The following is a 14512-nucleotide window of genomic DNA, read 5'->3' as shown; positions in this document are numbered from 1 at the left end:
TTTGCTTTGTAGTCTTTGTATAAAAGCCATATTCTTTCAAGACCGAGATCTCTTAATAGCTCAGTGCATTGAAGATGCACATGCTAAATAGTAGCACTCCAGGACTGCATATTCCACTCTGAGTAATACAATAGTGATCCTTCACAGAGGAATGTAATGTAACTACACATGCTCTATAGCTGTGATATTATTTATAATAATATAATAAGTAAACACCAGTCAACAAACTAAGGTTCCAGTTTTCTAGCCTCAGATAATAAATAATTCTCCATGTTTCTTAGTTGTTATTTTTGAGGTTCCTTCCTCAGAGCTCAACACTGTGATGATGGGATACTGCTCCTGCACCAGAATGGCAGTAGGGAAGGGAGTTCTTATTTTTTCTGCTGCCTAGACTGAATTTTTTTGCAATTGCATGGTCATTTCCTTGTATTGTAGTGGAATTCCTTAAGTGAGCAAGATTAAAAGTGACCTGTCTGTGTAACAAAGAATACTTGAAGCAGAAGGAGTGGAAGGAACACCAGAAAAATAGGGAGCATGGAGGAGGACCAGAGAAATATCAAAAAGGGCTGTGGAACACATTGTAGAAGAGGGCGAGAGATCATCAAATAGTCCTCTACAAATCTACTATATTAACCAATTTCTAGGGCAGAGGGTTAAGTGGTATTTCTAGTCCAATTTTGTCACTCAAAGAAACTTCCTGTATCATTAGTCTCCTTTAAGTACAGTGTGAAAACATCACAGCGAGGAGCTTGTTGTGTTTGTTTTTATAGAAAATAAAGAATGACTAAGAGATATACACGTGAGTAGTTCCTAAGCAATGCAAACAGCAATACTTCTCTAAATATGTGAAAAACTTTTATGGAAGCATGTAAACCACTAGACTTTGTGTCTAGCCTTCTTTGGAAAGAAGGATGAACTGGCTTGGCTTTGCCAGTCTGTTAGACATATTTAAAAGAAAGTCAAGAAAAGGAAAGAGTCCGAATAGACGTCATGAAAACTAAGAAGATAAGAAAAGTTGAAGTTCTGAAAAGAACCCTTTCACCGAGCCTGCTAATAAAGACGGTCCATCTCTTCATTACCATGCTACTCATCCACCTCTGTTACACTGCACAAAAGGGAAAAAAGCGGTCTTTATAGTTGTACATGATTATATTTTCCTTTTGTATTGAGTTCAAAGTCTTTTCTAAAAAAGCAAGAGTAGATTGCTCACAATGTAATGGGCCATTCCCAGGAAACGAAAAAATGGCCTTAACGTTTTATATTAATACAATAGGTTATGTATAAAACAGGTTTAAAAAAGTTAATGCATATTAGCTTAGAACAGCCATGTTTTAACACTGTGCGACTGAAAGTTCCAGTAGAGCAGATGAATGGAACTACAGAAGAAAAAAACCCGCTATGACAAAGGGATAAAGGTTTAACTAAAAGGACTCAAATCTGTATTTCAGGTGCCTCTTTACCTTCCATCAGGAAATGAGTTATTAGGAGTAATGAAATCAGAGATAGAAAATACAAAAACTTTTTAGATCCTTCTGTGCAAGGCGACGACACTGGCCTTTACTTCTTCACTTTATAATGATTTCTTTGAGTTGTGGTTCTGAAAAAGCTGTGAAACATCTTCCTGTTATTTCTGTTTCATCTTTTCCAAACACTGGCCAGGAATAACCCCATCCTATTCTTTTCTTGGGTTTTTGAAACACATATTGACTGTAATGACTATAAATTATCTGGTTAATGTGCTGGATTTATAGAAGTGTTAGAGCTCCTCTGTGCTGCCACCAGGTGCCTCTGAGAAGGTACAAGGCACGAGACAGAGTTTTCTTTTCCGTACCTGCTTCTACTTTAGACCACTGCAGATATTTAACTTCTGAAAATTTTGTAAGTTAACTGGATTTTAGGACAGTCTCACTGCATCACTCTCCATCTGATGGTCTGTTAGGGCTTTCCTCACCAGAAGCAGCAGTTGATTTTGAGCCAACAGCACCTCTGCAAGTGCCTTCCTGTAGTCACCGTCTTGATGGTCAACTTCTGGGAGATAATCGTCCTTAAGTTGGTTTTTAAGTTTCAGATACGGGCTTTTACTGAGCTCCATTGCAATCTGCATACATAAAAGGAGCAAATGTAACATAGCTATGGTTACTCTTACTGTACTGTGCTGACTACACTAAAACCACCACAAGTACTGAACCAGTGGAAGTTTTCAGGATGCATTAGTACACAGAGACACACTGCAAAATACAGAAAGCCAATTAATAAACCTTGCCGTGTCTGCATCTTCAGCACTCAGCATTGGCTGCTGACCTAGGAATGTGGTTGAATGCCTTAAGTGCTGCGTCACAGAAATAAACTGGTACCACAGAATTATATATCCCCTCCATAACCTTTTCAGTCTCCTAAACCAACACAGGAACAAAATCAAGGTCTTGGGATGAAATGTTTTAAGAAACATCAGAACTACCTCTTCTTACCTCAAAATATTTTTCATATCACTTTGATCTGAGGAAACCCGTGACAACCTGAATGAAAAGGAAGCATTTCAGTCTCCAGAGAGGAGCTCCTGCAGTGGAAGATTCCAGGCTCTGAGGTGCCTCATTAGAATGATTAGCAGCAGTCATATTAGAAATTTTTTTAAGACTTTTTTTGGACAGGTCAACATCTACCGCATAGGGGAAACTTCCCAAATTGAAACAAGTGCTCTCCTCCAACCGTTCCTCCCATCCCACCTAAAATCCAATTAAAAAAATACAAACCATCTTAATGAGACTTGCCAGTAGTCTGTTATCAAGCATTGGCTGACCTCATCTCTTACGATGCCCACTTCTTTGCTGATAGCACCAACGCAGTTATTTAGATACATTATACTATTTGGGTTTCCTGCCACAGTTTGCATTTGACTGGTAGTTCCTGATAGAAAAATGGCCTGTGTACAGAATTGTGAGGCGGATAAGGAAGCAGGACAGTATATGGTAGTGATGATTGCGAGTAAAGGATATTAGAAACCCACAGCTTTAAGTGCGAATGTATCTACTGTAGATCTAGGAATTATGTATTTCCTGGTAGAAGGCTTTCAGAGTTTCTGGTCTATATCAACCATTCTCAGGAGAGTTTCTATTTAACTTTTTTCATATATAGAATAACAGTTTCATTTATGCTGCGGTATTTCCCCGTGGTCCCAGTTTGGATTGAGACCACTTTAGGTCTAACCCACTGGCACTGTATGCAGACCGCGCAAAGGCAACCCCTACCTCATGCAGTAAAAACTTCAAAAATAACAGTACCTGAGGATATAATTTTGGTTATCTTTTCAGAGGTACATTGTCAGATTGTGAATGTACTACCAGAGTGAAAATGGCAGGAAACCTGACCTCTCTCTGACTTTTCTGAGTAGTTTCATGAATCCAGTTTTTGTTTGCACAAATGGTGCACATGGAGAGAATCCTTTTATTCCTATGAATGAAAGTATTTGTGTGCAAATGAGCACATTCACATGCAAATGGATATATTTGCACAAGAAGCATTTGCCCACCTGCCACACTAGCCTTGGCTTTTCTACTTTCAGTGTCCGGGTGCTCAGAAGCAGAGAGTGAATAGAAGAATAAGAATGCCAGCAATATTTCAAAAGTTGAGTGGACGGTCACTATGAACAGTCAGCAAGAAGGAAAAAAGAAAACAAAGGGGAAAAAATTAAGCAAATAGAAAAGTACAGAAAAGTTTCTTACAACTGTTCAGATAAGACAAATAGAAAAAGAACTGCTTCTCAGAGCTGAAGCAATGGCAAACTGGAAGCAAAAGAAGTAGAGGAATTACTATAAGTGAAATCAAGACTTTTGACAAATTCCTTTGTTCACCTTCTTATTTAGCAACTAAGTAAACTGCATGCAAGGATGAAATCATCTCTGAAAAAATGGATTCTTACCACACTGAGATCCTACAGATGAGACCTGGAGAGACTGTTGAAATACAGGAAAACTAGGTTTTTTCCATTCATATATTTCAGTTCTTTTTCCTTATACAAATAATCAGCTCAGAAAAAACAGAAGTGCTGTTGCTTCCCAGACTAGCCCGTGCTGCTCAGGATCACTGCTACTTTGGCAGCACAGGATGCTAATCTGTTTCACCAGGCCAATTTGGCCTTCTAGGAACACCATTTAACACTGAAGTAGTGCATCACGCAGTTGAGAATCTGCGACCTTAAACCCCATATTATCAGAAGCAGCTAGACTATCCAGCTCTTTTCTTATCTTTTTATCACTACACCTTGTATGCAGCCAAGAAATTGGAGCATATAGCCACAAAGTCTATCCCAAAGGAAAAAACAAACAAACAACAACCCTCAAAAACCCCCTTGCACCCACGGTGGCTCTTCAGGAGCTGGCTGCTGGCATATGCATGCGGCAGGTGGACATTCAGTGAGGCAAATATTAATAAACCCTCTTCAGAAGACTGAGTGGCTTTCTGGATAGAGAGCAGCCGGCCAAAGTACGGCTGCTAGGTGGCTGATCCGTTGTGTCTCACAGGAGCCTTCCTGCACCCAGCACAAGATTTTGGGGCCATGCAGCCCCCAGAGACATTTTTTTTTTTCTTTTTAATTTAAAATGTGTGATTACCCCTTACTTTCTGCCACCTGTTCTGCGTATAAACTTCTGCAGGGCCCCCCTCTCTGCTCTAATTTTCAACAAGCTGTCATGTTACCCTAGCCCATGGAGATACCTCCTCCCCTAGGCACTGAGATGGCTCATGTGCATTCATGTATGCAGAGTGGCAGCTGGCCCTAAGGCCAACCAGGGATGTGACCCATATATCAGATGCTTAATTTTCTTGAAACTCTGCACCCTGCTTCACTTCCAGCAGTGTTTCTGTAATTTCCATGCCTGTTATAATGGTTTCTGGAAAACTACGGTTCACAAAAAATGTATGGAAAGACTTGAAACTCTGTTAAAATTTTCAGCATTTCGGACTCAAGACATCCTTGAATCTGTGGGAACCCCCTGTGCAAATTCAGGGAGACCTCTCAGACAAAATTAGATGTATTCTCACTGAAATCATAGTCGGTTTGCTCCTACAGAGTAGCCCTCCTTACCCACACATTCCTCCTTGTTTCTTCACTTCCCACCAGCTCCCCAGACAACAAAGCCTCCATGATGTATGTCACTTAATTTTGTATTACCAAACACTCACTAACGTAACTTCAGCTAGTACAAAGCATAGTCTCTGTATACATTGCTTCAGGGTGTTTGTGGAAATCATTACAAAACTCCACGAGGTATTATTGTCCAGTAACGCTGCAAAAAAGGAAAAAATATGAAAACATTTGCGATAAAAGCAGTTGTTGATGCCAAAAAGACATTATACCATGAATCCTCTTCGAACAGAAGTTTCCAATGCATCTTATTATAGAGCTTAAGTGTGAGATTTATACTGTAAGAACAAAGAACACTCCGGAAAACAGATGTGATCATTATTTTGTAAGGTTTCCTGAAGGCCTGTGGATCAGCTCAATGAAGCAAGATGTCCTGTAAAACTGTGAATACTTGTGCTATTTGAAGAACAGGATATAAAATTAGATCAAGAAATACAGGAGTCTCAGCCTTTGATCTCTAACTGTTTGCAGATCCAAACTTAAAAGCCAGTCAGGTCCAGAAATGCTGATTTATTGCTGGATAAGCTTATTTCATTTCTTTATAGTATTTCTAGCTGTCTGTGTGTATACATCCCAACATGAAGCACAAGAAGGACGCAGCAGCTGAGACTGTGGTCCCAGTTGTGTCACACAGAAAATATATAGATACATGTGGACACCTGGTTAGGTGGCTGAAAAACATGTATTGAACCACATAATATATCCCTGTCACCAAGGTTTCAAAAAATAATTAAGGTAATTTTAAGTCTATACCTTAAAAATTTATCCATATCATCATGTAGAATTTCAAAGCTATAATAAGGTGAAGGTTAGCGTTGTTCTGATTGAGCAGGAATTCCACATCAGCCACATGCAGTTGCTAAGCTTCTTTGCAGTACCGATTTAAACAGTTTCTAAAATTAGGTAGCAAGGGAGATAAATTCAATATAAAGTATGTTCTGTAAAAGGGATTAATCTGCTTTTTCTTAAACAAAAAAATTCTCAGCATGTACGATCTTTGTGGTCACTTTATGTGTCTACTGCAGGGGACAGCAGCAGCGGTGCTACCGATTGTAGATGTAGGCAGAAAGCCTGAACTATCCCAAAAGATGTGAGGAGTTGAGCCAGATGCTAGAAAGTTGTAATCAAAATAGTCTCTTCACTGCAAGCTTGATCACTGTCCAAGAACAGATTTTTCTAATAATCTCAGTAAGGAAACCGTTCATGGCTATACTCACACACAGACAAGAGAAATTTTAATGTAAAGGAGGTCAGTAAGGCACGACAGTAACCTAAGCAATGGAAGCCAGGGCAGGAAAAAATTGACCATTCACATTATTTAAGGACTGCGCACACCAAAACAAAACAAGACGAACAAACAAAAGAGATTATGCACATGAAAAATACATTATTGACCAAAATGTACAGAATCATGCGGAATTATTGATTATATGTTAATGTTCTTGATATTTATAGGAGAGTCACAGAAAACATGCACCGTCACTGTCCCAGATCATTGCTAAAAATAAGATGCAGTAGTACAAAAGTAACCAGAAAGGGGTTATTAAAAAAATATTAAAAAACAAAAACCAGTTCTAGTGTCTTATATTCTAATAATGGCTGTTTTCTAGCCATTCTTTAAACCTGTGTTGTTATGCAGAATGACCAAAGAGGGAGGTGGCAGGGGGACGAGGTGATCAAAGGGTACAAGAATCCTTCATCTTTCTGTCACTTGTTGAAATTCAGCCCTAGAGAGTAGCAACCAGTAGATATCCACTTACTTTAGTCCTTTTCCTGTATTTTCCTCAACCAATTCCTAATGGTTTGGTTATAGTACAGAAGCTAGCCTTTCAGGGTGGCCTGGAAGGGAGGTTTGCTGGTGTCACTGAATCTCAGCAGCTTGTTTTTAATAATAAGCAGACCCTAGTAGTCAAGAGAGATGTTTGCAGAACACTATCAGCTTCCCGTTATAGCCACATTTCCAAAATTTTGAGAAGAAACATTTCCAAGCAATGTTTGGAGTGAGTTCAGGGGCATTTGGTCACTGGGTGACTTTTGGTACATTCTTGGATTAACTTGAAAACACTCCAGTTTGACCCCATGAGTCAAACTGCCTGGGCAACTCAAAACGAGAAGCAGGCTGCAATGCAGTATGAGATTCAGGCGATGAAAGCAGATCCCCTGCACTATATGAACACATTTCTCCCTGAAGATGTCACAGTTTGAAGATTTTGTTTGTGACCAAAACAAATAAAAGCCTTGGGGGCTTTCTGAGTGCTTATGCACCGCAATATGAGCATCAGAGATGCAACCACGTGAGATGTGTTTCCCTCCTCCATTTCCAGCTCTGAACAGGAAACAAAGGGAAGGAAACCTTGGAAGATTTACTGCACACTTTAGGGTTTCTCTTCCCCTGAAGTGATCATTGCAGGATTGTGCTCACTGCCTCTAGAAGTATTGTCAAACAGGTTTTCCTCCCTGACAGACACTGTGAATTTGAACAGTGCCTCAAGCGTTTCATTTCTCTTCCTTCCCCCAGGAACTGAAATAGATCTCGGTGTCTGCACAGAGTGCCTCACTACTATATGCAGTGCAGCTTGTAAATAAACCCACAAGACTTCACCATGTCAGCTTTTATAAAAATCTGGTTTTAAACATCTCCAAGCTTTAAAACCTCAGCAGCTGTTGGAAGCATTGCCTGTTTGCTGGCCTGTTGCCTTCTGCTCAAAGCAGCACTGAGAGCTGCATGTCCCGTCATCGTGGCCAGTGCTTACACTGGCACGCTCAGAACAGCTCCTGCTCAGATCCCAGCCATGGCATTTTATTAAACCACGCAGTTATCACCATAACCCCACATTTGGGCCCGAGGAACCTAGCTCTGGTAGTAATGTGTATTTTCAGTTCAAAGGCTGGAGCCAGGAGATTATTAAATCCCCCAGCTGTGAGAAAATGTTGTCATCCCAGAGTCAAACTGGTGAGAAACACACAGCTCCCCCAGCCTCCTCTTTAGGCTGGAGTCAAGTAATTTACTCCATATTTTCAAACTAGTGAAATTAATTCCCTTCAAACCCCTGAATCCCTCACCTTCAGGTTTTACATCTTCCTCAACTGCTGGATTAACGATACACGACTTGGGCTTTTTACACCCTGTGGGCACTAATGGATGACTGCAGGCAAGAAAAAAAACTAAGGCTTTTCACCCCATTTCAGAGTTCCCAAATTTCTTATGCCTGCCTGTCCACCCAGCTAATAATGTTTTGCCTGGACAGGGCATTACACAGCAGTTTTCACCAGAATTTGTCATCCTCTATGAAGCATTAATTCGTATAGAAATTACACTTAGTCACACAAGACAGTTAAAGGAGCAGTCCCACAGACAATTATGTTCTTGCACAGAAACAGCACCAAATATTAAGACGACATGATAGTAATGAACAAGATTGCCCATCTCACCCCACCAAAAATGAGAGAGCACATTTGCACATATCAACATGATTGCATAAAATGGGAACTGAACTCATGAGTACATCTCCAAAAATACAGACTCAGAGAGATGAGACAACCAGCAGCATCGTGACAGGGAACTAAATACACTTCAGGAGGTCCAATGTGTCTTATCCCATAAACCACTATGCCACACTGTACGTTAAGGGCTTGGAGAAAATATCTGTTCTCTCTGCAGGGGAATAAAGGCTATATCTACAACACATAAAAAATAAAAGTTCAAGACTGATGAGAATCGAAAGTAACAAAGCAACACCTCTCTTATTTCTAATTCCACAAGGCAATGATGTTAATATTAATGAACCAAGAAAACCCTTACCACTGATTTTCAGATGTTCATTCATGTTCTGCACTCTGCACCAGATCCTTCCGTGACTCACAGGTTCTAGGACTGTGAGGGAAACAGGGCTACTCAGGGCTACAAGCAAAAAAATTATGTAGTCCTTTCATCACAGATCATTCCTTAAGTGGAAACCATAAATTAAAGATCTATATTTATATTACAGCCTTTCTTGAGAAATCTTACATATTTTACTGAGTGATAATTTCAGTTCTAAGTAGACTTCATCAATGTCTACAGGTGTTTTAATCATCTATTGGTATGTACTTACTGGGAGTTTGATGGAGCATGCTCTACAGCACTAATAAAAAATATTGATCTATAGCTCTAAAGTACCTTAGCACAGAGTCATAATCCCATTTCAATAGCACTTATGAATGTGATTTTTTCCTTTTTGTGATTTAATGAGCAATGACTGTTTTATGTGAAATTTAGCCTTCCCACATGAGGCTCATAAACCAGAGAGCAGACAAAAGAATGATGATAAACCATGCCATCACAGATAAATGTAAATGAATATAAATTAGACACACATCTCTGTCAAAGCTTCAGATGCTCGTGTTGGAGATCCTTGACCAAAGCAATAACTGTTCTCCAAAATCCCCTCATTCTCTCATCCCTTTGTTTGTTGATTCACCTTAAAGACCTTGCACATAGTTTCAGATTGGCTTCCAAATATTCATACACGTGGCATATTGTAATGGACATGGTGCCTGACATTGGTGAAATTCATGAAATATTTTCAGATTTTGACACCTCATTTTTTTAGAAGTGGTTTCTGAATGCTTTAAGTGACAGATTCAGGGCAAGGTGCAGGAGCAGTGTGGAGGAAGCAAATGAACCAAACTCCCATGCCGTGAACTGGCAACTCTGTCGTGCAGCATGATGGGGAGACAGGCACCACAGCTCCTCAGGACTCCCACTAATCCTGCACCGAACATTTACTGTCAAATCACTTTTGAAGATTCTAATGAGAAGGCTGATTCACTGTCCGTATTTTTGATATTGTGAAACTTTGCATCTTCCAGAAATGTCATTAATTTTCACGCTGTTTTACAAGGTAGTTGTGAACAAATTAGACATTATTACTTGCCAAACTAAAAATCCAAGAAATACTGGACTTGAGCATCACACAGATGAAATTTGATACAAATTTGCAGTAACTATGTCACTGACAAAAATCAAGGTGCAGATTCTGAAGACAAACCCAATGAATTTGGTTTTATTGTTACATTATTTTACTCACCAAGGTCCTTTCAGCTGTGTTTCGCCTGTACCAGAAAGTCTCATTACTTTGCTTTTGTGATGTTAATGACAATAGCAATAATTTTTAAAAGGCAAATGTCAGCTAACACAGAGCCATCTTGAGTTTATTTTGTGGCTGTGCATCTAGAAATATTTGCTACAATTACTCACGTAGCTGGGGCAGCTGTCTGCATCATATTTAGCTGGTTTGGGAATTGTGTGCTATTTTGGACAAGCCAGACAGGCCTTTTGAATAAGTGGCTTTAGTATCTTTCTTGGTAGATGGCAATAGTGGCTAAATGATTGAATGTAGGAGATGGCAAAAATAACAAGTCAGTACCAATTATCAAATTTTTAGGGTGTCATAGAATAATGATGGCACACAGCTTTTGCAAGAGGAAATTATCCAGCTTTGCTGGTCGATTCAGATGCCAAGCTCCAAATTTGCTTGTTTGATTGGGCTGGCTTTCTTTCCTCAGAGACCAGAAAAAACTCCCATAAGCTTTCATTGGCCTAAATCAGAAACATCTGTTAAAAGTATGAATCACTCATTGGTTGAGATCAACAGTCAGAAACGTGCACAAGGGCAGATTTTTTCCCCTCGGATAGGTGACAAGTCAGTCATATGCCATCATTACTCTGCGTGTCAACCTGTGCGTATATTTCATTGAATTGCTAACTCAGCCCAAGCTCATCTTTCTTTGAGTTCTCTTAATGATAGTATAAAATTAAAATTAAACATCCTACACATTTCTGTCTTCCTTCAAACTGGTGCTTCGTTACTCTTCACAACATCATACAAATGCATCAGAAGTTCCAGCAAGCTAAGGGGAAAAAATGTCTTACAGTCCTTCAGAGTAGCTGAGATACAGTGGAAACATAAAGTTAAATATTAATTTCTTTTCCATCTCATGTTCTTCTGTTTTAGATAGAGATTTGATTTAGAGTGTTCTGTGAAACCACTTTCAGCTGATGCACGCTACAGACTTACCAGGATCCACATCGTTGCTGTTTTTGAGGGAAAAACAAGGCCCCATCTACAGGTATCATCTATACTCCACTGAAAATAAGCACAAATACAGAGGACTATTCAGCACGTTACTGTGAAGTGTCCGTGTTCGGGTATGTTTGTCTGGCTGTGCTAATTGCATCCAAACCCCCCGCCCACGCTCCTGCTGGCACTGCTCCATCTCCCCATTTACTATAGCTCTGCCTCTTCCCCTCTAATAGATTCTGGCATATTCTCCAATCCCACTATTCTAATCCTGACATCCCTTTGCCAAATTGTGGAGGCAGCTAGAGGAAAAGGAAAAACAAAACAAAGCAACCATCATCTTTAGCTGAAACTCACCCGCCTGCATGGCTGCCCTCCAACATCTCTGCCAGTGCCTGGTTGCTCCAGGAGCTACTGCAGGAGTTGGAAACTTGAGAGGAAGGAGAAAAAAATACACAACAGGCACAGAAATGAATGTTAGTGGCTTCAAAAGGAACAGCCATCTGTTTTCCTTACTCCCTGGCAGCAGCAGGAGCTCTGTGCAGTGAGGATGGAGATTTGGCAGGTTTCTGTAACCCTGTTGAGCTTTTACTGTCCCTACCAGCATCCCCTGCTGCTTCTCTCCACGCTCGCAGACCAATTATACTTTGATTTTTTCCTGCAGCAGCAGTGCCTACACAACCTTATACTCATGGGCACTTCTAATCGCCAACGCCTAGTCAAAACCTACCTCTTAAGCATGGCATTCCTAAATTTCCAATTAGTATGGTTTTGCAGCCATTTTGCATCCAAATAATAAGAAAACTGGTTTTAAAATGTAGCTGAGACAGAGTTTACACCTGAGAAAAATAACTTGGTTTAGTTCCGTGATAGCACAGTCTGACCTGTATCACCCAAGATGTCAAGAAAAATTGTGTTATATTTTCCCATTTGAGTTTTTATTTACATAATGCTGCTTTCCCATGCTGAAGGTTGCCAAGAAAACAGAGCATGAAACTTGTCACAGAAATGCAACAAAGAGCATTCGGGGATTTTATTTTCAAGCAGATTTGAACTGATGTCGGTGTATTTCATTGCCATAAAAATCAAAATAGAAATTTGCTCTGTGTTTAAGTTTGTTATTAATATTTCTCATCATGATGTGCTGTAGATCAAATTTTAAGGAAAGCAGCAAGTAGTAGAAAAACTGCAGGAGGTGAAAGAATATAAGAACATACATTAGGCACACTAAAAAAACCAGCTACTCACAACCACAATCTTCTCATAGAGTAGCAACTTTTCAGTGCGTTTCTTCAAGGCTGTTTCTGTTCTCTGTTATCACAGTTTTAATATAATTTACAATCACTTCCTAGAGACTTAGTTATCCGGATTTTACAAAGCGTTATCTGCTTTAGGGAACACCAGAGTGCTGCATACAGTAATCTGTAGTGCAAGAACAAGAGCAGCTGGTGTAGCTTACATAAAGTGGCAAATAGCCCAGTGCAATAGAATGTAAGCATGTTCATAGCAAGAGCAACTATTGGCATAGAACAGATGCCAGAATGTGTTTCTATTTGGATCACAAATAAAATTATCTGTTTATCTTCTATCATAATGAAGACAAAACATAAGGATACTATTTCCACAAATTTGGGGATTCCAGATTCTCTTCGAAATTTAAATGTTCTTATTTTTATTTTACATATATTTAGTGCTTCCAGTTACAAGGCCCAGGTTCTCACAAAGGTCTAAGCAAGCTGAAATCCAGTTAGTTAATTTATCTGTCACCTTATCACCTTCATTGTGGATTTCGGGGAGGTTGGTTGTTCTGGGGTGAGTTTTTTCATTTGTTTTGCTTTGTTTTTACATAAAAGCAGAAGTAGCTAAATGAAACATGGATTCAGTGAGTGGGGTTTTTTTGTTTGTTTTGTTTTTTCTTTTTTTTTTTTAAGGAGTTTGCCCATGCAAACAGACAGTCCTTGCCTCAGACAGTTTATTCTTCTCTTACTATTAATAGTTGTGCTGCAATAACTTTAACCAGCAGGTGTACTTGGATCACAGATTACTCTGGTCTTGTATTACCAGAAGCACATTGAAAGAAGGTTTGAGTTGGGCTGCATCCCAGCTGCAATATGCATTGGACAAACATACAGTAGTTGACGGTACAACAAAGATTCCTGGGATAGAGACGAGGGGAAAGATGTGCCCTGCTTAAGTTTCTAGAGCTGTTGAAATATAGATTAAAAATAGTAGCAACAATCTCTATCACATCAAGATCCATTCTGCCCATGGACTTAGTCCCGATTTTATCACTGGCTGCAGAGGGTGCAGTTTTAGATCCTATATTTTCCATATATGTCCAAAATAAAGATGATCTTATGAAAACTCTACATGCTGTCAGAAGAGTTCAGTAGTCCCTCCTTTTAGGAAGGCCTTTACAAATCCCATGTAAGGTTGTGGAGTTTTTTGTTTTTTTTTCTTTTTTAAAGCAACATTCACTGAGTTTGGTTCTGCAAGATGATCAGGTCATTTTCCACTCAAAGGACCTTGCCAGAGATGCTTAGTGTTTCAAAGAATTAGTCACTTAGAAGTCTTTGTTTCCTTATAATTGAAAGCAACAGAAACTATAGGCCTACAGATACACATAGCCAGAGTTTTTGTTTTCAGCAAACTCTGCCTATAAGCCACTGGCCAAGTTATTTGCAGAAGAGTGAAATCACTCCATGGGTCAGTGTTAACAGGTATGAGATAAAAGGAGGGAAAGCAAAGTGTCTGTTTTGATTAGTTTTCTCCATCTTTTTGTGGGCAAATTGTAGTGATACTAAAACGTAACGTCTTTCTTTTTGCATAATGGTAAGAGCAGATGCATGGCTTAACTCTGTGTGACAGCCACAGTGACTCTGTATGCAACACATTTGATGAGTGTTTCGTGAGAGCTGAGACACTTCCTGGACCCTGTCCATAACAGTCCTTCTCTGCGGCTATAGTCACACATTTAATGTGAGAAGAAACTCCAAAGGAAATCTTTTCTTTGCTACGACTGCAAAGTCGTCTAAAGAGAAGTGAATGTTGGGAACTCAGCAGAGGGAGCTGCCCCATTCTTCTGAGTGGATTAACCCAGCTTCCCAGCAATTATAGTTTTAACATTGCTGTTAATAAAGCTTTCTGGTAAGGTCATATACCTTCCACAAGTAAATTCCCATTTTCAGTGTCACAAGTGGGTAGGACTTGGGATGTAATGCTTACCTTCTCCCATCTCCCCTCCCCATAACTTCCTAGTCAAGAAGGTGCTAGTCCTAAAGAACCTACAAGAACCTGTGGGTGGATTGAA

General features: G+C 39.7%; 1 protein-coding gene across 8 annotated transcripts in view; it reads left to right on the top strand.

Annotated features, from left to right (window-relative positions):
- The window catches only part of LOC102091784 (neurabin-1-like), a 124171-nt gene that overhangs the window by 35908 nt on the left and 73751 nt on the right, over positions 1-14512 (top strand). For 4 of the 8 annotated variants that reach the window (XM_065068763.1, XM_065068767.1, XM_065068765.1 and 1 more), the window contains exon 4: positions 11137-11251. The exons of 3 other annotated variants lie outside the window; for them this stretch is intronic. The gene's annotated coding sequence lies outside the window, so the exon portion shown is untranslated. Of the gene's footprint in view, positions 1-11136; positions 11331-14512 lie in introns of all 8 variants that reach the window. One more of the 8 variants, XM_065068766.1, reaches the window with a different exon arrangement.

Source organism: Columba livia, chromosome 7 (assembly GCF_036013475.1).
Source record: "Columba livia isolate bColLiv1 breed racing homer chromosome 7, bColLiv1.pat.W.v2, whole genome shotgun sequence".
Classification (NCBI taxonomy): Eukaryota; Metazoa; Chordata; class Aves; order Columbiformes; family Columbidae; genus Columba; species Columba livia.
Note: the sequence above shows the minus strand (reverse complement) of the source record. Positions and strands in the feature narration are given on the sequence as shown.